The 22953-nt window shown below is 39.9% G+C and overlaps 1 protein-coding gene across 3 annotated transcripts in view; it reads right to left on the reverse strand.

Moving 5' to 3' along the window:
• The window catches only part of slc20a2 (solute carrier family 20 member 2), a 41619-nt gene extending 25915 nt beyond the window's left edge, over nt 1-15704 (reverse strand). For 2 of the 3 annotated variants that reach the window (XM_026187362.2, XM_026187356.2), the window contains exon 1: nt 15421-15704. The gene's annotated coding sequence lies outside the window, so the exon portion shown is untranslated. The other variant, XM_026187357.2, reaches the window with a different exon arrangement.
• Nucleotides 15705-22953: the final 7249 nt, after the last annotated feature.

A 22953-nucleotide genomic window follows, 5' to 3' on the forward strand; every position in this document is an offset into this window, starting at 1 on the left:
AGCAAGTGTTTGGACTTCATGCGCTGAAATGAGTCAGGGTGGTCATTTACACTTATTTAGCACTTTCCACTGTAATCTGATATCTCAAGGTGTATTTTAATACCAGGTGTAAATAGGAACATACAGTTCTGTGCAAAGGTCTTTAGTCCCCCTTCGTTCCTCTATATTTTGCCAGGAAAATTGGAAACAGGTGCAGTGAATTATTGAAACATGTCCAAACATACATAGAAATACAATAAATAAGACAAAAACAGAGTTTCTACAATTCTATCAACCTTGAAAGTTAATATTAAGTATGACTAACATTATCCCTTGACACTGTCTGAACTTTCCAAGGCAGGCTTTCTTAACCCTTTAAGACCTACCATAGAACCAAGTCCGCCAGAGCCTATCTTTATATTTTTACATGCTGTAGTGCCATTTTTGGGAGCATTTCAAGTTGCTATACATCAATACAACCATTATAGCCCAAATTTTAATAATATGTATGCATTAAATCAATAGAAACTACATAAATTGCAAAAAAGTGCAATAAACTGCAAAAAAAAAAAATTGAAAATCGTTTTTTTATATATATATATATATATATATATATATATATATATATATATATATATATATATATATATATATATATATATATATATATATATCTATTTAGAGAAATTTAAGAGGTTTATTCCTAAAAACTGTAAATACAAAATTCATTTTTGAGAAACACCAATTTTTATATACTGCAGGAAAAACTAAAATAAATATTGTAATGCAAATTTGCAAAAAAAAACTGCATGTGCATCACAATAAACTATTTCCAGCAGTGCAATTTGAGTCCTAAGCATCCCAGAAACTATTCAGAAAAGTCAAACATGACTTTTAAAAACACCAGCAAAGGCTTATAAGGCCCTGAAGGTAAAAAACTACTTTTTCCACGAAGATGACGTCACTTCGGGCAGGTAATGGCGGACATACAGTAGTTCGCGCTGGTGTCTATTCCAACCTAGGAAGTGTTATGAACAGCTGATCGGATCGGCAAAGCGTGGAATATATTATGTTTTTGTTGCTGCCAGTGCTTTATATGCAATTTTTGCAAAGCTATATGTGGAAGGAAACCATGACTTAGGACAAGCTAATGGCATAACATGTAAGTACAACTCCTCCGGTTTCATATGCAAAAAAAAATATTGCGCTACCTTAAGTGGTTCCAGTTCTACAGAGATTTAAAAATAGTTACGCAAAACGGAGCGTGCCCGCTCGGACCGGTTTTAAAGGGTTAAACTAGTCTTCATTAATAGTTCTCCAGTCTTCTTGAAGGACTTTAAAAGATCCCACAGTGCTTCAAAAATGTAGAGGTTCAAGCTCTGGTGAGGCCAGTCCATGGCTAAAAGTGCACCATTGTGTGTTTTTCTATCCAGGTGTGCTTTACTGCAAAGGAAGGGTGTTTGGGATCATTGTCATGCTGGAAAATAAAGCTGCTGTCAATCAGATGCTTTTCACATGCTATTGCATGTTGGATCGAAATCTGACGGTACTTTCATGTGTACATAACATAAATTTTGACAAGATCTCCAACAACATTGTTTGAGAATGTTGTTGGAGCCGCATTGGAAAGACCTGTCACCACTGATTTTCAGTCTTGTTCTTGCATAATTTGGGATACCTCAACCTTTTCTCTCCCTTCTTTAGGGATGCCTTCTTGATAGCGACCCTTCCACCAAGACCATTTTCTGAAGAGGCTTCAGTGAACACCAGATGGAGCAACTGAAGAGTCAGATACACCTGCCAGGTCCTGTGTCAAGTCTTTGCTATCTTTTGCATTTTTCATAGATTCGTCTAAAGAAATTGGAACAAATTTTGTGTTTTTGTGACTGACTGGTAGTAACAGAGTACCTAAAGATACAATTTGCGTTCTTTGCCAAGTTGTCTGCTATGTATGGACACAACAAAAGCCTGGACAACTATTACTCAGTGTGGTAGTACTGAGACTCTCAGACCAATTACCCCAAAAGTATCGAATACATTTCCTGGACTATCAGAGGAGAAAGAAACAAAATTTTCATCACAGTCTCTAATAAGGCCCCTGTTACCGTTGGATTTGCATCTGTGTTATGAAAGCTTTTGCCGCTTAATTACCTCTGGCTAACCCTCAGACAGCAATTATCTTCGAAACAGTTTTAAAATGACATTCTCATGCACCTAACAAATATCCAAGCCTTTATCAATGCTAAACCGAGCTCTGGTGCAAGAGCAAACAATTGAGCCCCCCTGTGGCTTTCAATGTTGTGTAAGGCTTAGGTTTAAATACTCTTAAGGTCAGCTCTCTCTGGTTTCAGTGGAGACTATGCATGGGTTTGACACCCTTACTGAGAAATGGCAAACCAAGTAAAGCGACTCATCCCTATTTAAGCGTCTGTATGACTGTTTTAAATAACAGCCAGACACACTGCACAGAACCTAACACTGCTCGCCCTTGTTGAGGTTTCTAAGGCATCCAAATAAGGAAATTAACTTAGATCAATAAAATCAGTGTATTTAAAGGAAATACTGACTGAATGCATAAAAAAAACTAGAAAACGTCACAATAACTTCAATAATTATACTTTCTATACTTGAAGTTCATAAATTTGGGACTTTAAAGCCAAGGACACACACAATAACCCATGTACCCAATGCACAAAAACCACCAAGGCTAAAATAGCAGCTCACAAAGGATGGAGTGCTCAGAATAATGCTTTTAGGCAAGCAGAAACTATTAGTCACCTCTGAGAATAACCCATGCACACAAGTGGGATCTTAGTAGACCAATCAAACAGTGCCACAAAGAAGGAAAAAAAGAGCCAACAATTTATTACTAACAATAAGAGGGCCAGTTATTCAGGCAAGCCCTCATATCATGTGACTGACACAATTAGGCTTGGTACCTACCAACTATTTGGGGCCTTTTTTGAGGCTGCAGTCTGGCTTTTTTCACTTTCTGCCATCTGTGTCCATGTTCCTCAGTGTAGGAGTCATCTTACCCCTGACCCTTTCTCCGGTTTCCCCTCCTTGCTCCCTCCCTTCCGTACTTAGTTTTGCCCGAACAGCTCCAGTTCTTTTCCACGAATCAGCATAGGTACCCAAAAGCAAAAAAACAAATCCCCTTCAGCCCTGTCCTTGCTTCCTTCTTCACTCCTGTGCCGACCCCCTGCCACCCTCTCCTCTTTTTAGATGTGGAAGCAGAACAATTTTGATCTGTACTCACATAGCACTGCCAGGACCTCCAGCCTACCTACTTTTTTCTTGACCGCTGAGACTGGTAATCTACTGCTGGCATGTTCTGTGGTATTAAACTGTGTTACTGGGACAAAGTGGGTGCCGGTATAAGTGAGTGCTGGAAATGTAGGGCAAAAATGGCGAAAGAGTCCAGTGAAAAATGAGACATACCAACATGATTAAATTATGTTTTGGTCCATGTTTACACCAGTGGGAATAAAGCATGTTGTCGCCTCAGTATTTTGTCTACACTAAAGCTGCCAAGTGACCCATGAAACTTCAAATGGTCTCCAAAGTGGAGATCTAAAACCTCTGGGATTGTTATGTAATGCGAAAAGACAAATATGAGGCCTTTTAAGCAAATGCTGACATAGGATTTCGTGGTCCTGAGTGCCACAGGATCCAGAACAATATTCACTATAAAGCTCTTTGCTTGGGAGGGGAGAATGATTTTTCCCTCCAATTTTGTTTACCGTTTATGTTTGAATTTCTCTTACTTTCTCTGTATCCTAATAAAAAGTATGAGAACATATGTGTAGAACACAAGCACAACAAAATGATTCACCTAACATGCTCCTATTTGTGATGTTTTTGGTAGTGCTAGCTGTTCGGGAACGTTCTATGTGGTGCTAGTGTCCCGCCAGTGGAACAGTGTGTGGTAGAAAGGTTAAAGGAGGACACTATTGGATACATAAACAGTACGTGTATGTGCAGATACTTTAAGCTGTGGGTACTTTTTTTTTTAGCAAAAGGATTATGAAAGCGCTTTGTTTTGTTTCACATTAAATCTATAGTATTTGTAGTATAACACACTTCAGTGACCTTGGATGGCTGCAGCCACCGCATGTGAGGTTAAACGTAAGTATAAGACAAAGCCAGAGAGAGAGAGACAGAGCAAAAAGAGAATGAAAGAGAATGGCTCCTCCTAAGCTGCATCTAGTGGCCGTGCCCTCTTGCTCTTAATCCTGGCTTCCAGCACATGACACAGCTAACACTATTACAGAAGTGCTTTGATTAGGCCTGCTGCTGCGCGCACGTAGTGACAGACGTAGCGGTGGCAGGGGTACGTGGGGTCCTGTACTTTGGCACCACTTTACAGGAATGCCAGGCCTCTGCATAGATGCATGTACAGCCACACAGTGTAATTAACTACATGTCGACCCAAGCGTACACGGCTTACACACAATCGAAGAAAAGGCACGAGGCCTGACAGATTACATCTGCAAGTCAGTGAATTGGTGTATTACCCCATTGCTGTTATTCTGAAAACTGAGAGTAATGCTCAACAATGTGTAGTTAGCATTAGCCATGGGTAATGTCTTTGTCCTAAGAATGAGTTGCAGTAATGGTACTTAGACTGTTTACAACAGGGAGGGGATTTTCACATGACAACTTCAGCAGCAGGCTTTAATCGCATCAAGGGGTTTAAAAAAAAAAAAAAAACAACTGTATTTTTATAAACTAAGAGGAAAAAAGCTAACTGAGGACGTAACTTAAGTTTGCAGACAGGAAAACAAATGCTAAATTAGAGAAAAAAGGTCAGTCCATCATCAGTCGTGAATTTGCAGTCAGATTTATCAAAATCAGCTTTCTTTATTTATGTCTGAATTTTTCGTTTTCTGTTTTTAAAATACATAAATTAAGTGTATCCTCACTAAAACCATGGCGATATATTAGTGACTGCACTGAATCTCAATTGTCTTAGTTAAGGGGAGCTGAGGACACAGCAGCTCCAGACTCAGACGTTTCTGAACTACAAATACTCTGTTTATCTCCTGGAATGATTGATGACAACAGAGACGGAACAGTCCACAGGCAGGCCGCTGCCAGTGAACAAATGCGTGCATAAACAAAATCACAATCACGAATCCAGGACTGTCAACAGAGCACTGCATGGCAGGAGATGTTGGTCTACGTTGCTACGTCTGTGAAAGAACAAATGGCTTAATCTGAAAATTACACAGTAAACACAGTGTGGCCAGTGTTATCACATATTCAAGCTGCACCGCACATTCATGGCACATGGCGTCCACACACAGACACAATGCACTTTTCAACTTTAAGGAGGTGTGTTCAATTTTGCATTTGTGGGGCAAGCTAAGGTCACACCCAGGTGCTCAATACAAGTGTCCTAGCGTTCGGACTAAATGAAGAACCTGCAATCAAAACTGATAACAATTCTCTACACAAATGTGCAAATTATTTATCTGTCCTGATATGCGCAGCCTTGTCAGAATATTTCACACAATATTTTGATACAGCTGCCGTGCACACTCCAGGGAGTGATATTTTTGGGGGCAGCATCCTTGGAGGCTGTGTGTGACATGCGCTACTTTCTCTGTGTGTGAATGCTGTCACAGCATGCCTGGTGCTGAAGGAAAGCCGTTGTGACAAGTGGTCTGCTGGTGTTTCGGTGATGGAGGGTAGGATGGGGAGGAGGGCAGCTCTGCCTGGGTCACCTCTAATCTTGTTGGTATAACTCATTTCTTCAAGACTTTTCCATCCATGGCTCCAGATCAGAACATCATCTTGCCCAACCAGTAGGGGGTGCAATGAAGCTGAAATCCCCAACCCCCCCCCCCCCCCCCCATCCCCCCTCTACTCTCAGTTTTCTTGAGTAGGAGAATTTTAAATACTTTGAGTAAGTTTTTCAACTACTAGCTTCAATGGCAACTTACCATGCTTCTGAATCAGGGATTTCAGTTAAACAAAAGTCCTCTTGACTATACACTTGACTGAACAAATATAATTAGGTTATAAAATTGTCCAAGTAAGAACGCCAAAGTGCTGATAAGTCCCATTTCCCATTAACTGTTTAAGCAAACATCTCCCAAAAGCCAGCAGGACTCAAAAAGAGGGCTTTAACGGAGCTGATCTCACAGCCATGCTTTGATGTGTTTGCAAGTTTAACTCTGACATTCAGACATTTGTATCAGTGGTCTATTCCTTAAAAAGTTGCCTACCAGCTTTTAGGAAAAAAAATATAACCCTGTCTTTTATCAAAATCAAATATTCTTAAGCTCAAAATGTACTTTAAAACTCCTGAACTTAAGCTCAATAAGACACGATTCTATTGCGCAAGTTCAAATTATATTAGAGCTAAAGATGTGAAAACTCTCTGTTTTACAGGTTTTACAGATTATACACGGCCCTAGACACCTAGTAAACATTTTCTAATATCATATACAGTATTCTGAAAGATGCCGTGTTTATGTGTAAAGATTATGTAGACAGGTTTGTTGACTACAGTTCAGACTGGAGCTGGGTAAGCCTTCTAAGTATTAGTAGGCTGCTGGCCATAACGGTTACTTGCTGTATACCGAGGGCAGGGCTGGAATGTGATAAACATTATGAAGATGTCATCACCTGTTCAGTATAGGGAACCCTCCGAGTTGTTCAATCACATTTAATCCTAACCTCCTGTAGTTTACTGCAGCGGTCCCCAACCCCCGGGCCTCGGACCAGTACCGGTCCTTGAGTCGTTTGGTACCGGGCCGCGAGAGTTGAGGCTCGGGTGTGAAATGTATGGTTTTCACGGTTTTTATCGGTTTTCAGCGTTATTTTGTTATCGTTTATTGTTAACTCGGTTTCTTCTTTTTTCTTTTTTTCGGTACCGGTACTAGTTTTATTTTGTTGTATTTATCCGCGACACCTTAAAGGCCGGTCCGTGAAAATATTGTCGGGCATAAACCGGTCCGTGGCGCAAAAAAGGTTGGAGACCGCTGGTTTACTGGACTGATATCAGGTTTACTTCACAATAGGAGTGTATTCTGTGCCCACACTCTGTTCCAAAATTATCTCTTGTTTCTGTCACACATCTAAAGAAGACCCAATTATACAACTAACCATTATTAAAAATAACAATCATATCCTCCACTCCGTTTGAATACTCTGATTAATTCGTCCGTAAAGTGTACAAAATGCCACCTAACATTGTAATAGGTAGTCTCAGCTTGTGAGAGCTTAATGGTATGATTCAGTGAAATTATATGTGATCACAACAGTACTCCCTCGGTACTATTTTAGACTTAAAAATTATGCATATGGCAGTAAATTGGTGCTTACCGTGGAACAAATCATTGAGTAAAATGACTGGATAAAAATATGATTAAAATTTGGGATTTGTTGATAATTTTTGTCAATACTAGAGTTGCAACATGCAGCTTGAGATTCCAGTTAACTCACACAAATTCTCATTGTTTTCTATACTGTACCAGTTCTTGGCATGAGCAAACACAGGAAATTTTGCATTTACCATCACGTGAATTAAATGCAAAACATAAACGGGAATCACAAGATGACAGCAAATCTTAATGGTACAATGTGCAAAATATCATTAATAGATGTCAGTTGACTGATCGGAATCAACTGAGTTCTATTTTCTAACATCTTACAATTCAAGTGCATAATTAGAATAAACAACTCTGGCCACCATTCATCTCAGTGTGACCGTCAGTCTGCTGTTTACCTCAGCTGTAAATATGCTAGGCGTACAGGTCTATTTATGCTGGAGGAGGCTGCAAAACCTTATGAAAGGAGCCCAATACGAGTCAATGAAGTTTACTTCTGTCCGATGACAATGATACCAAGGTGAACTGTGGAAGTTATCCTGAACTTGTGTGTCCATAAGAGCTGCCTTTTTTTGCCCCTTTAAGCTACTGTTAGCTATTGTTAGCTACTGTTAGCTATTGTTAGCTACTGTTAGCTATTGTTAGCTACTGTTAGCTATTGTTAGCTACTGTTAGCTGGCATTAGTGAAACTTTCTTTGAAGTTGATTCAACATCGTTTGATTTCATCTTCATTGGGAATCTAATCAAACTGTTTATCAGAGGGAAAGTGTGATTGTTAGGACACTTGACCCTAACCTTAGCTGGCATGATGTTAGTTTATAACCAGCTGTTTGTGTTTAGCTGGCTGTCAGCTATCGAGAGAGAGGAGGGTCACATCTTATCTGCTGACAATAAGTAATTACAAAAATATCGGGAATAAATAAGCATGTTTATGCATGTTTTCATGTATTAGAGCCTTGGCTTCAGTTCAGGAAATGAGGCTAGAGGTGAGAAAGAATAGAATGAAGTGGACATGAGGTAAAAGAGAGAGCAGTGGAGGAGGAGAATGACATAATGAGAAACACAAATCTTTTGTACAAATGTTACAGTCATATATAGTTTGAAAGATTGATTTTTGAGATTTAAATTTATAGTAACTCATAAGGTACTACTTATGTGGCCGGTCTCTAGCCACATACATAAAGCCTCATTTGGCGCTTTACCATGGCTACTGTATTCAAGATAGCAACATGGTGGCTTCCAAACCAATGCCCCATGTATTGTTAATGGATTAGTTCTAAGCTTATGAGAATCCAGCTATTAAATGTAAATATTGAATCTAATATTGCTGTCTGTGAAAGACAGCAATGTTAGCACAGAAAGAAAGAAATGATGAAGCATCTATTAAGACATCACATTCAATACCACAACCTATCCAAGTGGCACTGAAGTTGAGAAATGACACTGAACAACAAACAGACTTAGATTCTGAAAGGTTTTTTAAGTAAGCAGCAGAACTGATCAATCATCTTATATCTTTACATCTTCCCAACAAGAACGTTGGATGTGTGTCAACCAACAATTCATGTGTTTATTTCCAGCGTGCCCAGTGACATGTGCAAACACTGTCTGACAAATTACAACTTTGTGGCAACAGTCTCAACCTGTTCCGACCACATACCTTTACTTCAGTCTTCTACTGAAGACATTCAATTGGCCATCAAGTCATGTCCTACCTAGCTTATCCCCATCCCACAAAGTGGCCTCTGGATAGATACCACTGGACTATGACGACTGCCCCCACCTTCTAACCTCACGGCTTCCTGAGGTGTCACGTATCCACCACTTGCTCTTGCACTTGCTGGAGGCAGCAGGGAGAAGGAATGATTTGGCTAGAAATAGCCGTGTCACATGAGCGTATGCAGTAACCAGTCTGCCAGCTGCTCAACCTTACATGGAGCCCTGCCTCATTCGTACAGTCAAATACAAATAAGTGGCAACATTATAGACACAACAGCAATAACCAGGACATGTACACGTTTCTCATTCATATCTGAGACCTCTTACACATTTCGCCACACAGCAGAGTAAAATGGAGAAAATTGCGATACGCTACCATAAGAGGTGACCTGTTTAAATCAAATACAATCTGCAATAAAATATAAATTATTTAAAATAAAATTGTGCAACCAACATAAATCTGCCAATTCTCAATAATTTTACCCAATTTGTCACAGACACATTACCCCAAAATAACAAAAATAGATTTCCCTAAGCGCTGTGCCAACAAACATTTTCCAAAATTTCAAACTGGCCTCCGGGCTTAGTGGCAAAATGATTTCACATTAATGTCAAGCAAGCCCCACTGTGCTCCTGAGAAACATACATGAGCGAAAAGAAGAGAAAAATGCATACTTTCCATAAATAGAACCGCAAGGCCTCACAGTTTAGCAGTAAGCCTGTCATGCTATGCCATCAGCATAGTTAACACAAGGCCAACATCCGAACAAGAGAAGCTCTGTGTGACGCCGCTTTGATACAGACCCTGCCGCTTACAGAAGGCCACCAGAAAGACTACAAAACCGCTCTTATGGGCAGAGTGGAGTGCACAAACAGGGCCAAAAAAGCACACAACAGGACTGAGAAAATGATACAGCTATCGTAAAATACCAGAGTGTAATATATGGCTAATTGTTTTGTTGTTTGATGGAATGGCTTACATTTCTCATGGGAAGAATCTAAAGGTTCAGGAGGCAATAACTTCTTGTAAGCACCAGCCTTAACAATTTAAACAAGAGATTCCAGCTTTAAAGAAACCAAAACAGGAAAACTAACAGGAAACCTATGGCTGGCAGCACGATTAAAGAAGTGAGTCAGTAAATGCTGATATTTGTGAAGAAGACCGAGGAAACCTTCAAAAATACCACAATCGTCGTGTTACGAGTTCTCGGAAAAAAAATTTCAGCATTAAGAGCTATTAAGGTTAACTTATGGTTTCTAAGAATGAAGGTCTACATGACAGCAGTAAAGGCGGATAGATGAGCATTATGGCTCTAAACTTGGCAGGAGACAGAAGTTCCCTGAAACCAGCTGCATACATATACATGTGTACTAGCCACAAATATTTAAACGTATAATTGCAGCCTCAAGTATTTTGCGTCCTGATAGTTAAAATCTGGTTAAGTACTGAGGTAAAACCGAACTGATGGTTGTAAAATAGTCCAAGAGCTGAAATGGTTTGGGTTATTATCCCAAGCTTTAATGGCCCCCTGACCCTAAGGCACAGCTTAAATTAAACAATTAAAAAAAGGCAAATTTGAAGTTTGCTCGATCTGTTTTTGTCTTCTTTCTCTATCACTGATAGCTAGCAGATTCCCCTAAGTGTGTTTTGCTCTGTGTCCTCTTAAAACACTTGCATGCAAACCTTTCCGTCATCTTCTGTCCTATGCATGTTGTGACCTTAGCTAACAAAATAAGAAGACACGTGATTGATGATATGCTTAACCAGGTTTTCAGCAATAACATGGATTAAGCAATACTGGCATAAGCAGGCATGTAGCGCACGCATACACACACACACACACACACACACAGCATGAAGATTCTCGCTCTTTCAGTGGTATCATGTGATGTTGCCATGGCGAAGGAGGGTTCAGACATAACAGGGTGATTGTGCTCGGAGGGCGAGGTGGGCTGATCAGAAAGACAGACTGTTCTCTGACTGTGAAGCTGCCAGCCCCGGTGCCAACTGCCCTTCTTCCCACAGCGACGCAGACACACCCACTGGCAGAAGGGCCGGACTGCACGGTGGGCAGCCATAACTGAAAGGAGGCGAGCACCTTTTCCTATCATTGTCTTTTATTCCAGGTCATGTTGACAGACAAGGTCAAACTAATTTAGTCTTTTTATGTAAGAAAATCCAAATTAAATCTGAGATAATTCAGAATTCTGATAGCTGTGTGTAACTGCCATCAATGTATACAATATTAACACGGTACAGCTTTATTTTATTCTAGTAATAAGAAATTATAATTCCCAAAAATTGGGGTTAGATTATTTGTTTAAGAATTTTAATTTAAAGTTGTTTCCTTTGTCTTCTTTGACATCATCATAAAATAATAAAAACTGCTTGGTTTCAGGCTGCTATTAACAATGTGCCACTGGAGGCCCTGCAAAATTCTGATTCACTATCCTCTGCAATACATATGAGCAAAAACATTTCTTGGGAAAATAACCTGTAGATTAATTAATAATTCAAAAAAAATATTTTGCTTTAGTTGTACTCCAGCTGTAATATTGCTAATCATAGGGTGAGGTTCTTGGAAACACTCCTTATGACATTTTGTCAACCAGAGGACACTGACGAGTCTTAAAATGTCCCAGTTAAGACATTTATTGTTATTTAGTAGATGTTTTTCCACAAAGTAATTGTTAATGACATGTAAAATATGAGGATTTTGCTATTCTGAACACTTAAAAGTAACTGTTGGAGCTGAAACAAGCTGTCAGCACAACAGTGACAACTCTGCAGCAATTTGTATATTAACCAAGATCATTGTGCATCTGAAAAGCAGTCACTATTTCAACAAGATAAGACTTCACCTAAAATTTTTTAAAAACCCCACTTGATTCAAATTTTGTGCTTATCCCCTTCAACAATGCCTCCTTGTGCAGCCCTGCATAACTACCAGAGCTGCCACGACACTTAAATCATTCCCTGTAGGGTCACTGTTGACCTCAAATATGTACATAAAACAAAATCTCAAATGTTGTGTCACTCTGACCCAAATTTAATATAAAATGTCATCATTAGTGACAAGAATTGGGTCACCAGTTGGTGGCCAAACATTAGTAGAAGGATACTCAAAGTATCCAAGGTAAAAGAACACACAAGTCTTTTTCTACTGCGAATGTATCCACCAGGGTTGGACTGTCAGTACCGATTAACCTGTGACGCACTGAGGCATCGGACAGAGAACATTCAGTCCAAACAGCCTTAACTTTATCACATACCATTAGGCTTTTTTTGGCACAATTCCTCTGCTTTGGCTTCCTTTGACGGCACCTAGCTTCCCCAATGAAATGAAATGATTAGAAATGTTGTTTTGACACAGTTTATTCACATCCTGTGAATATCCCTGCAAGTGGGCAGAGTGGGACTTCAAGTGAGCGATCCTAACAAAACAGGAGCAATCTGAACGTGCATTTCTACGACATGGAAGGAACCTTGAAGGGAAAACCAGCCAAATTTAAATCAGGTTTGGTTTTTACTTTAAAAAACAAAACAAAAAACAATCTAACAAAAAAATCTCAGAGTTTTATCACACCTTCAATCAAAACACATGAAGGTCTCCTCCATGAAGAGAGACTATAATATGAAGTGCTGTAGCCTGCCTGCTGACAGAAAATATTTTTGTGTAATCGCGAGAGGCCTCAGGGGAAAATAACATTGAACCGGAACTAAAAGCAAAGTCACAGAGGGCAAAAAGTTCTTAGAAACGACAAACTGTACTTTAAAAGTACAGCCACGAAAACCAGTCTGCTCACTCAGTGTACTGTTGAACATGAAAACATTACGCAATGTACACATACCTCTTCCATGCATAAAAACTCGGCTCACCCCCCGCCCTCCTCCACTGATGGCTAATTTCCACACAAAAGTTCTACTAAACAAGGTTTAGCTGCAAAGCTTAAATATGAGGTGCTCGGTGTCTGTCATGGAGCATTTGGTTAACCATTAGAAGAGAGACTATTGAGCATGTGGTCTAGGCTGTGGTTGCACCCTGTCGCCACGGAACTGGCAATTTAGTGTGAATCATTTTGGTTTGATTGTTTTTTTTTCTCTCAAAAAAGATTACACTCACAAAAGGCAGGTCAAAGTACAGTCAACCATAAACACAGTGGACCGTAATGTTTCCGTGAACGCACCTTAACTCGACTAGATAGTGGTGGAACTCTTTAATAAAAGCTTTGTCAAAAGAAGTCCAACCACACTAACATGTTTTCTTCTCTCCAAAGCTGTCAAGTAAATAAGTACAACAAAAAAAAGAAGCTGACGCTCAAACACAGAAGTTGAACTGAAATGTTCCCTGTGTCAGTAAATCAGACTGCTTTAAAGCAGCAGATTACCCACAGCCGAAGGTGTAAGGACTTTACGTTTTAAAATCCCTGCATAACTGCGTGAAAGCCAGTGAGTCCAGCTTAGGTAGACTGGCTACTGTTCATGTTATTAAAAAAGTTAATCCAAGACACAAAAATGGCCGGATGGTGTAAAGAGAAGCAAACAAATTCTACTACCATTTCATTATTACCACATGGGTGCAAACGCCCTGAACAGCAAGTACCAAGCCAAACCGTTACCTAACACCCTTCCCTGCTCTGTACCATATTTGTTAGCATTCTCCACCCTGTAGTTAAGAAAAACATATAAATAAATAAATAAATAAATAACTTTAGCTCACTCCAGGGACATTTAGGTTGGTTGTGCTTTTGTTTACAAACAGGATAAAAGTGTAGAAAGACAGGGAGGTCATTAATCTTCGTATCTTATCATTCTGCACTTCCATATCTGTCTTAATGCCGATAAAGCTAGAATAGACACAGCAATCAGAGCATTTTATTCTCCCAGGTTATAACCCCTGCTGTGCGAAGCACTGCTCTAATATTTTATTACCAAAACCATATAGGAGAAAAAGCAGAGAATGGAAAACACGTAAGGTAGTGACAGACCCTGATATTTTTGCCCCTTTCTCACCACTGCTTATCATAGCACGCAGACTAATGATTAACTAGAAAACTGCATCATGGGTCCATAAGTAATATGTGACTTCCACTTCCTATGCAAGCAGTAGCAACAGATATCATTAATGTAGTGAAATATTGTTAAAGAAGACAAGAGGACAACTGGATTTGCCTAGAATATGACAATCAGCACTTTTTATTAACTATGAAAATAGCTAAGTGCATACACTTTGGTGCCCAACTTAAGGTACTTGAAATTTACTTGTATTTGTTTTCACATACACTTAAAATAGTTCACGTAAAAAAAAAACAAAAAAACAAAAAACGAGCCTAGCCAAAATATATTACCAGGGACTTTTTATTTGGCACTCCTACCTCTGAGTATTTGCATAATGTTTGCTTACTATCTTACTTTCACTTGCGTGACATTTCAGTAATTTTGTGATGGCGTATTTTTACACTGTGATATTTTTGTTCTGAGTAAGCAGTCTGTAGCGTTTTGCCCAGTTCATTCTGTTGTTCTTCCCACAGCCCTGTGATATTTCTCTTTGGAAAATAGTCATCATGGTGACAATGAGGCTTGCCGTGAGCTACAGAGCTTGCCATCACAGATTCATTTCTGCTCGTGAATAACAGGATCTGCTTTATTTGCTTGTGCTGCCCGACTCACTCGCCTGAAGTTCCACTCAACAATCGTTCTGTCAACAAACCGGAGAAGCGACCCGATGCACTTTTGAGAGGTGCAGGACAGACTACTACTACTCTCAACTGATTAATATTATAGGTCAAAGGGGGCGGTAGTGCGCATGCCCAGTGGAGACCACCGTTGTCCTCAGCGTTTGGTCTGCTCACGAAAAGCCCTGAGAGAAATGCGCGCGTGTGATTAACAACTAAATGATTTATTAGGCACTGAAAGCAGCTCTCAAATTCAAGCCATGGCCGGCTACGGTGGTTCAGAGCGGACAGTGAATAAGAGCTGGTGACTCTCAGATGTGGAGTCACACACACGTGTAGCTTCATTCACTGGTTTTGTCGCGTGCGATCAGCAGCAACAACAGGAACGAGCGCACAGAAATAAAACAAAAATGTTGCCACTCACGGTAAAATGTGACGTTCACGGCGCTGTCCGTCAACGTAACAGGAGTACAATTCGGAATCACCGTAGCGTGCCCGTGAGCTGCTGCAGCCCATTTTAATGTACACACATGCCTCTTTGCCGCTATATTGCTACTTACCAGGCCTCTTCTTCCTTAAACGCAGCCCGCGGGGACGCAGACCACAACAAACGCGCAGGGAAAGTGGCGAAACGAGACACGAGTCCCGTGGAAGAGGAAAAGGCACATGTGCAGCGGTTTTTTTTAATGGGCAAAATGTACTTACCAACGAAATAGGACACCGCAAGAGGAGGGGGGAACGCGCCGCTCCTCTTCGCCTCCACGCCTCTGTCTCTGTCTGAATTTTTCCCACAGCGATCTTCGTGGGTTGCGTCGAAAATTTTCAGATTCCTGCACTCGCTGTCGTCCCCCACTGGACTGGTTGCCTTCCAGTCGGTCGACTCATGCGACTGTGTTGCCCTGAATGTCGCCTGCCGCTCTCATCCGGGCGTTTAGGGATTGAGCCGTCGACTCAGTACCGCTCAGGATGACAGCTTTTAGATGAAGGAGGGGGAATAACGTGAGACAGGGAAGGAAAGGGAGAGAGAGAGAGTGGTGGTCAGTCTAGTGGTGGTACCATATGAGGGGTGAGAGGGGGAATTACAACAATACGATTAATATGCACATAATTTGCATCTCTAAATGTGGTTTAATTTTTTTTATTCAGAAGATATCCGAGTGATCATCCAATCGCATTCATTTTTTATTTTATTTTTTTAATTAACATTTTCAACGAGTGTATGAACTTTGCTTTAAATCAGTGTTTGCTCATTGCCCTCTTGAGATAAATGCCAGGAGGCCCATCGAATAATACCCGTTCAATGCATTTTTCCTGGTAAGGATGACACAACCAACAACCGGTCACGCTGAACTGAGTGTACCCTCAGATCGAGTTAAGAGCAAACACACTGTCCCGTTCAATCCCTGGATTCGTTTTTATGGTCGGGACTGAACGGATGAGTGCGAGCTCCTACGTAGAAAATCGATTAATTGGCCACAGCGTTCATTGACCTCACTCTTATCCTGTGCCTTAGAGGTGAAATGCGGGCTGTTTGGTTTCAGGGGTGGATGGTAATGTTTAATCCGTCCACATATTGTCATTTATAATGACTGTAGCCACGTGCGCAAGGCATAAATGTGTTACATAACCGGCCGAGCCAGTCAACAACAGTGGGTGGAAGAGAGGGGGGGGGGTGTCGTTTGGAGGGTAATTAAACCTCAATTCAGGGATTTCTTAGACACATGGATATATTGAATATTTAGAAAATTGAAAAAAGAAACTCCTCCCAATTTGATCTTTTGCACCACACCTTCCCAGTTTATACCTTTGAAGAGTGCCTTCAAGGTTTTATAAAATCACACTCTGAATTTCCAAAATCCCTGTAGCCATGATGTCTGAGTAGCGGTGTGCATAATCTGAGAAATAATTTCTCTTTTCATTTATACAAATGCTGGCTCTTGCTGAAACATGCTTCTGCTTCATTCAACCTCTGTTGGGAAGGGACAACTGACTGTACCTTCTCTTCATTTTCACCCACACCTTGTTATGTCAGCGTTATTATTCCACCCATCTCATCTTAACCCCATATTAACTGACAACCTACACAACACCACAGCCTGACAGACAAAACCAAAGCTTACTGGCCAGATCCTCCCATAGATACTCCTAAGGACACACAAAATGGGCTTTTCCTGTTTTCATCCTTTGAATTATATAAGGTCTCAGGGCAGCTTCACGGAAATGATAACACTTTTTTTTAATGCCTATTAAACATTAGCATACACCCATTTATTACTGCCAATATAGACTATAATACTCAACACAAGATAGAGATTAGATCAGATTAGACAGATTACAGTTGTCATAAATGAAACATTGTGGTCAATGTGATGAAAAGGTCATAGCACTGGATGGTGCTTTATAGGATAAAGCAAGTTATCTCATGTCTCACCAACATTTTACTGTAAAATTTTAAACATTTTTGTTATTATCCCTAGCATCCCTATTATATGGTGGTACTGTGGTTTGCAGTGTCACCTTACAGCAAAAAGCTCCTGTGTTTGACTCCAGACAGGGGCCTTTATGTATGGAGTCTGCATGCTCTCGTTGTGTCTGAGTGGGCTTCTTCTGGATACTCTAGCTACCTCCCACCATCCAAAGACACGTATGATTGGTTAGCTGACTATTCTAAATTGGTTGTAGGCATGAATGTCTGTCTCTCTCCATTACCCCTGCAACAGACTGGTGACCTGCTCAGGGTGTTCCCACCATGACCTTGAACAGAAGACAAAGAAATTAATGGATTAATTTATATATTATATTATATTATATATTATATTATATTATATTATATTATATTATATTATATTATATTATATTATATTATATATTATATTATATTATATTATATTATATTATATTATATTATATTTTTTTTTTCTTTTAACATTCTATGACATTCTAGTTAGATTTTTTAAACTTGTGGAACACCATCTTTTTTCTTCTTAATAAGCCACTTTCTTTTACCATATTTTATTTTAGTGAGTTATTCTATTTTATTTTATCTAATCACAGCAATTTCCCAGTTTAGGGGCAATTAAAATATATTTTATCTTTTAAAATGGAGTTCGTACTTCTTTTATGCATTGGATTAAGTTGTGTTTAACATGAGTCATCCCAGTGAATGATACCCATGTCTTGAGCCTTTGAACAAAGCAACTTTAATGTTGGGGTTATTTTCTTCATTTGGGTTCACGTCACAACTTGTCATCCTAATAAAAAGCAGTCATCCTCTTGTGCGTCAGCTGTGCTGTCTATTTTTTTTAACAGTCACATATCAAATATAATGTCTACATCAGAGTAATATGATAATTGAACCTTTTTGTTTAAGTTATATTTGGTTAACAACCAAACAGTCTCAGTTATTGCAGTAAAAAGAATATAATAGCAAACTTCAGGATTCGCAAACAGATCATGTACGTAAAAGCCAGCGATGAAACCACAGCTTAGCGTTTGTCACACTGGATATTGTGCACATTCTCACAAGTCTCATGTCCAGGCAGGCTTGGTTGGGTGTGGTGTTTACCACATTGTCTGAATTCATTCCCACCACTCGCATAAACCTTTATGCTAAAAATGCGTCATGCGTTGTGTAATATTCATGTTTTCTCCAAATAAACAACCTGTTTTCGTAATATTAACAGCCATACTGATCAGTGTGACTCAAGACTGCACGTCATACATACAGCTATCTTTTGTTATAAGCCAGGACTTCCCAAAGTGTGGGGCCCGCCCCCTGGGGGGGCGCAGAACCATTGCGGGGGTGAAAAGGGAAAAAAAACAACGCTTGGACACTGCTAGCACGGGAAGGCCACACAAACGCAAAGCAGGAGATAAAGCATAGCTGAATATGTTTCCAAACCAACTTCATTCTAAGCCAAAGACTAGAAAATATGGTGAAGCATAGCTTCCCTTTGGCTTCACCTGCACAAGTGCCAAGGTAGGTCTCCCCTGCATAATTGGTTTTCCCTTTGTTGGGAGCAGCGCTGGGCTCTTCAAGTCACGGACAAACAGTGTCCGACATTCTTGATTTTTAGTTCACAAACACTTGTTGTAATGACTAATTACTCCTGACATTTTGGAGATGTTAGCTCTTTATACAGTAAAGTTACAGTGGGATACAAATAATATCAGGCTCAGGGACGTGCAGAGGGGGGGGGGGGGCTAGAGGGGCTTGAGTACCCGCCCCTTTCCTGATGAGTGTCCAAAGTGCCCTTTTGTTGAGGCAACTTTTAAATTTTTTTTATTTATTTATTTATTTATTTATTTAATGTGTGTGTGCGTGCGGAGTCCTGTCTGTGCCCCTCAACAATAATATTTAACTATTAATCATAGTTTTGCTAAATAAAAGGATCTGGCTTGCATCAGTCACATGATCACATTTAACCAATGATCGCCCTCGACGGCAGAACGCGCTGGTTACGAGCCGGGAACGAGCTCACAAAGAGCACCCGCATTTTTTGCGGCCCGGAGCTGTAGGAGAAACACAAGTTAACTCAGAGACACAGACTGATGCGACAAAACCAGTAAGTAGGTGTACAGCGCACACTGTAGTGTGTAGCACACAGGAGTATTAGCTTATTACGTACACGTTGGTAAGCTGTCTTGTTGCAACTGACGAACTGAAACAAACGAGCGTGCTGTGTGTGCAACAGCGCGACAAACATTACCTGTCCTTTTATTAACTGCACAAGTACTGCTGGTCATAGCTGCTGGCTACCTGTGTAAGGCTGTCATGGGTCTGTAGCTCTGTCACCGTTTCAGGGAACATATTTAGTTTTAAAGTAAGTTTCTGGGCATTTCCTGCCTTTCTGGAGGGATTATATTTCACTAAAAAACGATCTAATATGCATGTCCACATAATAATAATTATAATATATTAAAAAACACACGCTGTATTTTAAAGAACATACATTAAGAAGCAGATTATATTAGATTTATATTTTAAATAAGACAAAAGTTGGATTTTACAGCAGTAAGATTATTGTATCTCTACAGTTTAAAAATGTAATAAGCTTTGCCCCTGCACAGAGTGGATAGTGAAACAAATGGAATCATCATAAATACATTATTTCATATTTATTACTTCCCCCTCCTCATTGCTTTATTATTGTAGCTCTAGTAATAAATAATAATGTAAGGATGCCCATAGTATATACAGTATTCTGAAGAAGGTCTAAAATGTCACTGTGTGTGCATGTGTGTGTTTTATTTAGCTGGATTTAAAAAAATATTACTCATGATATAACATTGTGCAGACATGGCTGGTAAGGACATGAGGAGGAAACAGTAGGAGCTGTATGAGGCTACTAAAGGCAGTGCTATAACATTTTTCTGTCATCATTTTATTATAGATTAAGTGCAAGAGTTTTTAGGTGTGGATAATTAGATTATAGTTTATTGCAATAGCAAGTTGTGCCTTGTTCTCAGATAGACAGCAAGTGGAGAGTGATATATGAAATGATGGGAAGGAAGGAAGAAGAGAAGCAAAGAGTGATTCATAGGCAGAGCCGAGTTTATGTCACAGTTTTTCGTTGCCTTATGGTTCCAAGCGCTGTCACCAATCTTTGCATTTTGTTATTATCTCATGACACTTGTTTAATCAGCTACCATCTCTCCTGTGGACTTTTTAATGTCTACAGTCTCAGATCAACACAGCCCTGCCCTTCCCATATTAGATTCTTGATGAATGTGTGTTGTTGTTATTCAGCATGGTTCAATGTGCCCCTTTTTAACTTTGAGCACCCGCCCCTTTAAACCTCTCTGCACGTCCCTGATCAGGCTGATACTGCCACGATTTGTTCCCTCTGTCTAAATCACAGACAAACAGCATCCCACAGCTGTTTATGTTTTTAAACCCATTTTGCACAGAGAGGCATTTTTTGAATGAGCAATGTTGAATATTATTACACAGGGAAAAAAAACTACATGTAAAATAATCACACCATGAGGCCTCTGCCTTTGTAAATAGAGGGACATTAACTGCGTGTGTATATGTAAGCATGTAAAACCTGAAGATAGTCAGATTAACAGTATTTTGTCTCTATCTGCCATTCTGCAATTCATCTCACGTAAACAATAACGTGGCGCACAGCTGACGTGAAAAAAGGCACATAAATTTGACTTTGCATGATTAACTCTGTATTCCTCGTCCACACATAAACCAAAAAAGGAGTTTTAAACAAATCTCCCTTTTCGGTGATTCGAAACGCCGTTTACGGAAGGACGAAACAGCTGCGTTTTCAAAAATACCCGTGTAGGTGTGGACATGGCGTAAAACAGTTATTTCTTACTACCTGTAATTTATTGCAGGTTACTTGTATTTGCGTAATTGTTTACTTAATGTTTGAGGTGTGAAATATACCGCAAAGTTTGGGAACCACTGTTATAAGCTATCTTTTGGTTACTTAAAAAAAATAATAAATGATAGTACCAACATGCTTGAATCCATTTGTAGTATGCGCACTAAAGTGAACTACATTTATTTGAATGGTTACCATAGTGTTGTCAGGTCACACACTGGAAAGATTATAATTTTTTTTTGTGTCTGAGTAACAACACAATAATAAAGTTACCTCTGACATGATACCAATATAAAGATGTTAAATAAGAGTAGCATCAAGACTATAGACTGGAAAATTGGTCACCTAATGTTGGTCTAAAGAGCATAGTTCTGAGTGAAAAATCACTGGAATATTATATGTTAAATATTTGCACACATCCATCATACATGTATGTAAATATTTATTCTTTGTGTTGTATTTTTGTATGCAGGAAGTTTTATGCATTTGTGGTCCTGGTAACGCTGAAGTGGTGTCTCAATCCTGCAGCAAGGAAGGTATATAATGTAGCGGCTCTTACTGTGGTGTGTTTGATGAGGATAACTGACATGAGACCACCACCATACTCCAATTTGGTCATTTAAGGTCAAAAGTTACACTGAATATATATTTTTATATGTAATTGTATTTGTAATTTTTCTTCCAGCAAGGCAAAATGTCATGGAAATTAGTACTGTCACATCACAGCAAGGAGGCCCTAGGTTTTAATCTGCCTCTCTTGTTTACATTGTCCCTGTATACTCCATCTTTCCCCCACATATGTAAATGGCCTGTATTTGTATAGCGCTTTACACATCCAGTCATCCACCCATTCACACACTGGTGATAGCAAGCTACGTTGTAGCCACAGCCACCCTGGGGCGCACTGACAGAGGCGTGGCTGCCGAACACTGGCGCCACCGGGCCCTCTGACACAACAGGTGAAGTGTCTTGCCCAAGGAAACGATGACCAAGACTGTCCAAGCCAGGGCTCGAACCGGCAACCTTCTGATTACAAGGCGAATTCCCAACTCTAACCCAACAGGTTACATGTTGGCTTAATTAAAATGTAAGTGGCTGTGCCGTCCAGGGTGTATTCCCCTCCCCCACATATGACAGCTGGACAGCTGGGATAGGCTCCAGCCCCACCATGACCCTGACTTGAATAAGTGCAAGAAAATGGATGGATGTGAAACGCTGACATATGTTAAACGTCCACTTCTCTGCTGTTTATGTTGCAAAACCAACATGTGCTTTAGGACAGCTGACAATTACGGTCTTGAATAAATACTGCAAAAAAGTAAACAGGAGCATAAAGCATGGGGGGGGGGGAACCCTTAGTGCTGAAGTTATGTGCAAACACTGTACAATGAGCACCTTTATCTTAGCGTCCTCTCCAGGAAACATGTATGATTAAGAGCAGACAGTGAGGCTTTCTTCTTGACTACTATGGACTCTAGACACCTATCATCAGTTCTAGATGTTCATACTGTCAGGTACTGCACACAGATTGGACAATTTAATTCTTACATTTTTAGCTATTTTACAGTTTTTTCTGAATGCTTAAACCCTAACTGTGATTCCTGTAGCACAATCTCTAAAACTATTCAGACTTATAGCAAAACCACTCACTGAGTTTGCAAAACTAAAAGCACAAAAACTGCTTTGCCCTCAGTTTGCAATTTTGTAACACACACTTTGCAAAACTGTAGGCACAATTCACTGCACAACACTCAATTACCAAATTTCCAACACACTCCTAGCAAAAGTATACACATGACTCTTATAAGTACCTGGGTGTTCACCTCAACAAGAAACTGGACTGGACAACAAATACAGACGTCCTGTATAAGAAGGGCCAGAGTCGACTCCACCTGCT

Source organism: Astatotilapia calliptera, chromosome 12, assembly GCF_964374335.1.
Source record: "Astatotilapia calliptera chromosome 12, fAstCal68.1, whole genome shotgun sequence".
NCBI classification, from domain to species: Eukaryota; Metazoa; Chordata; class Actinopteri; order Cichliformes; family Cichlidae; genus Astatotilapia; species Astatotilapia calliptera.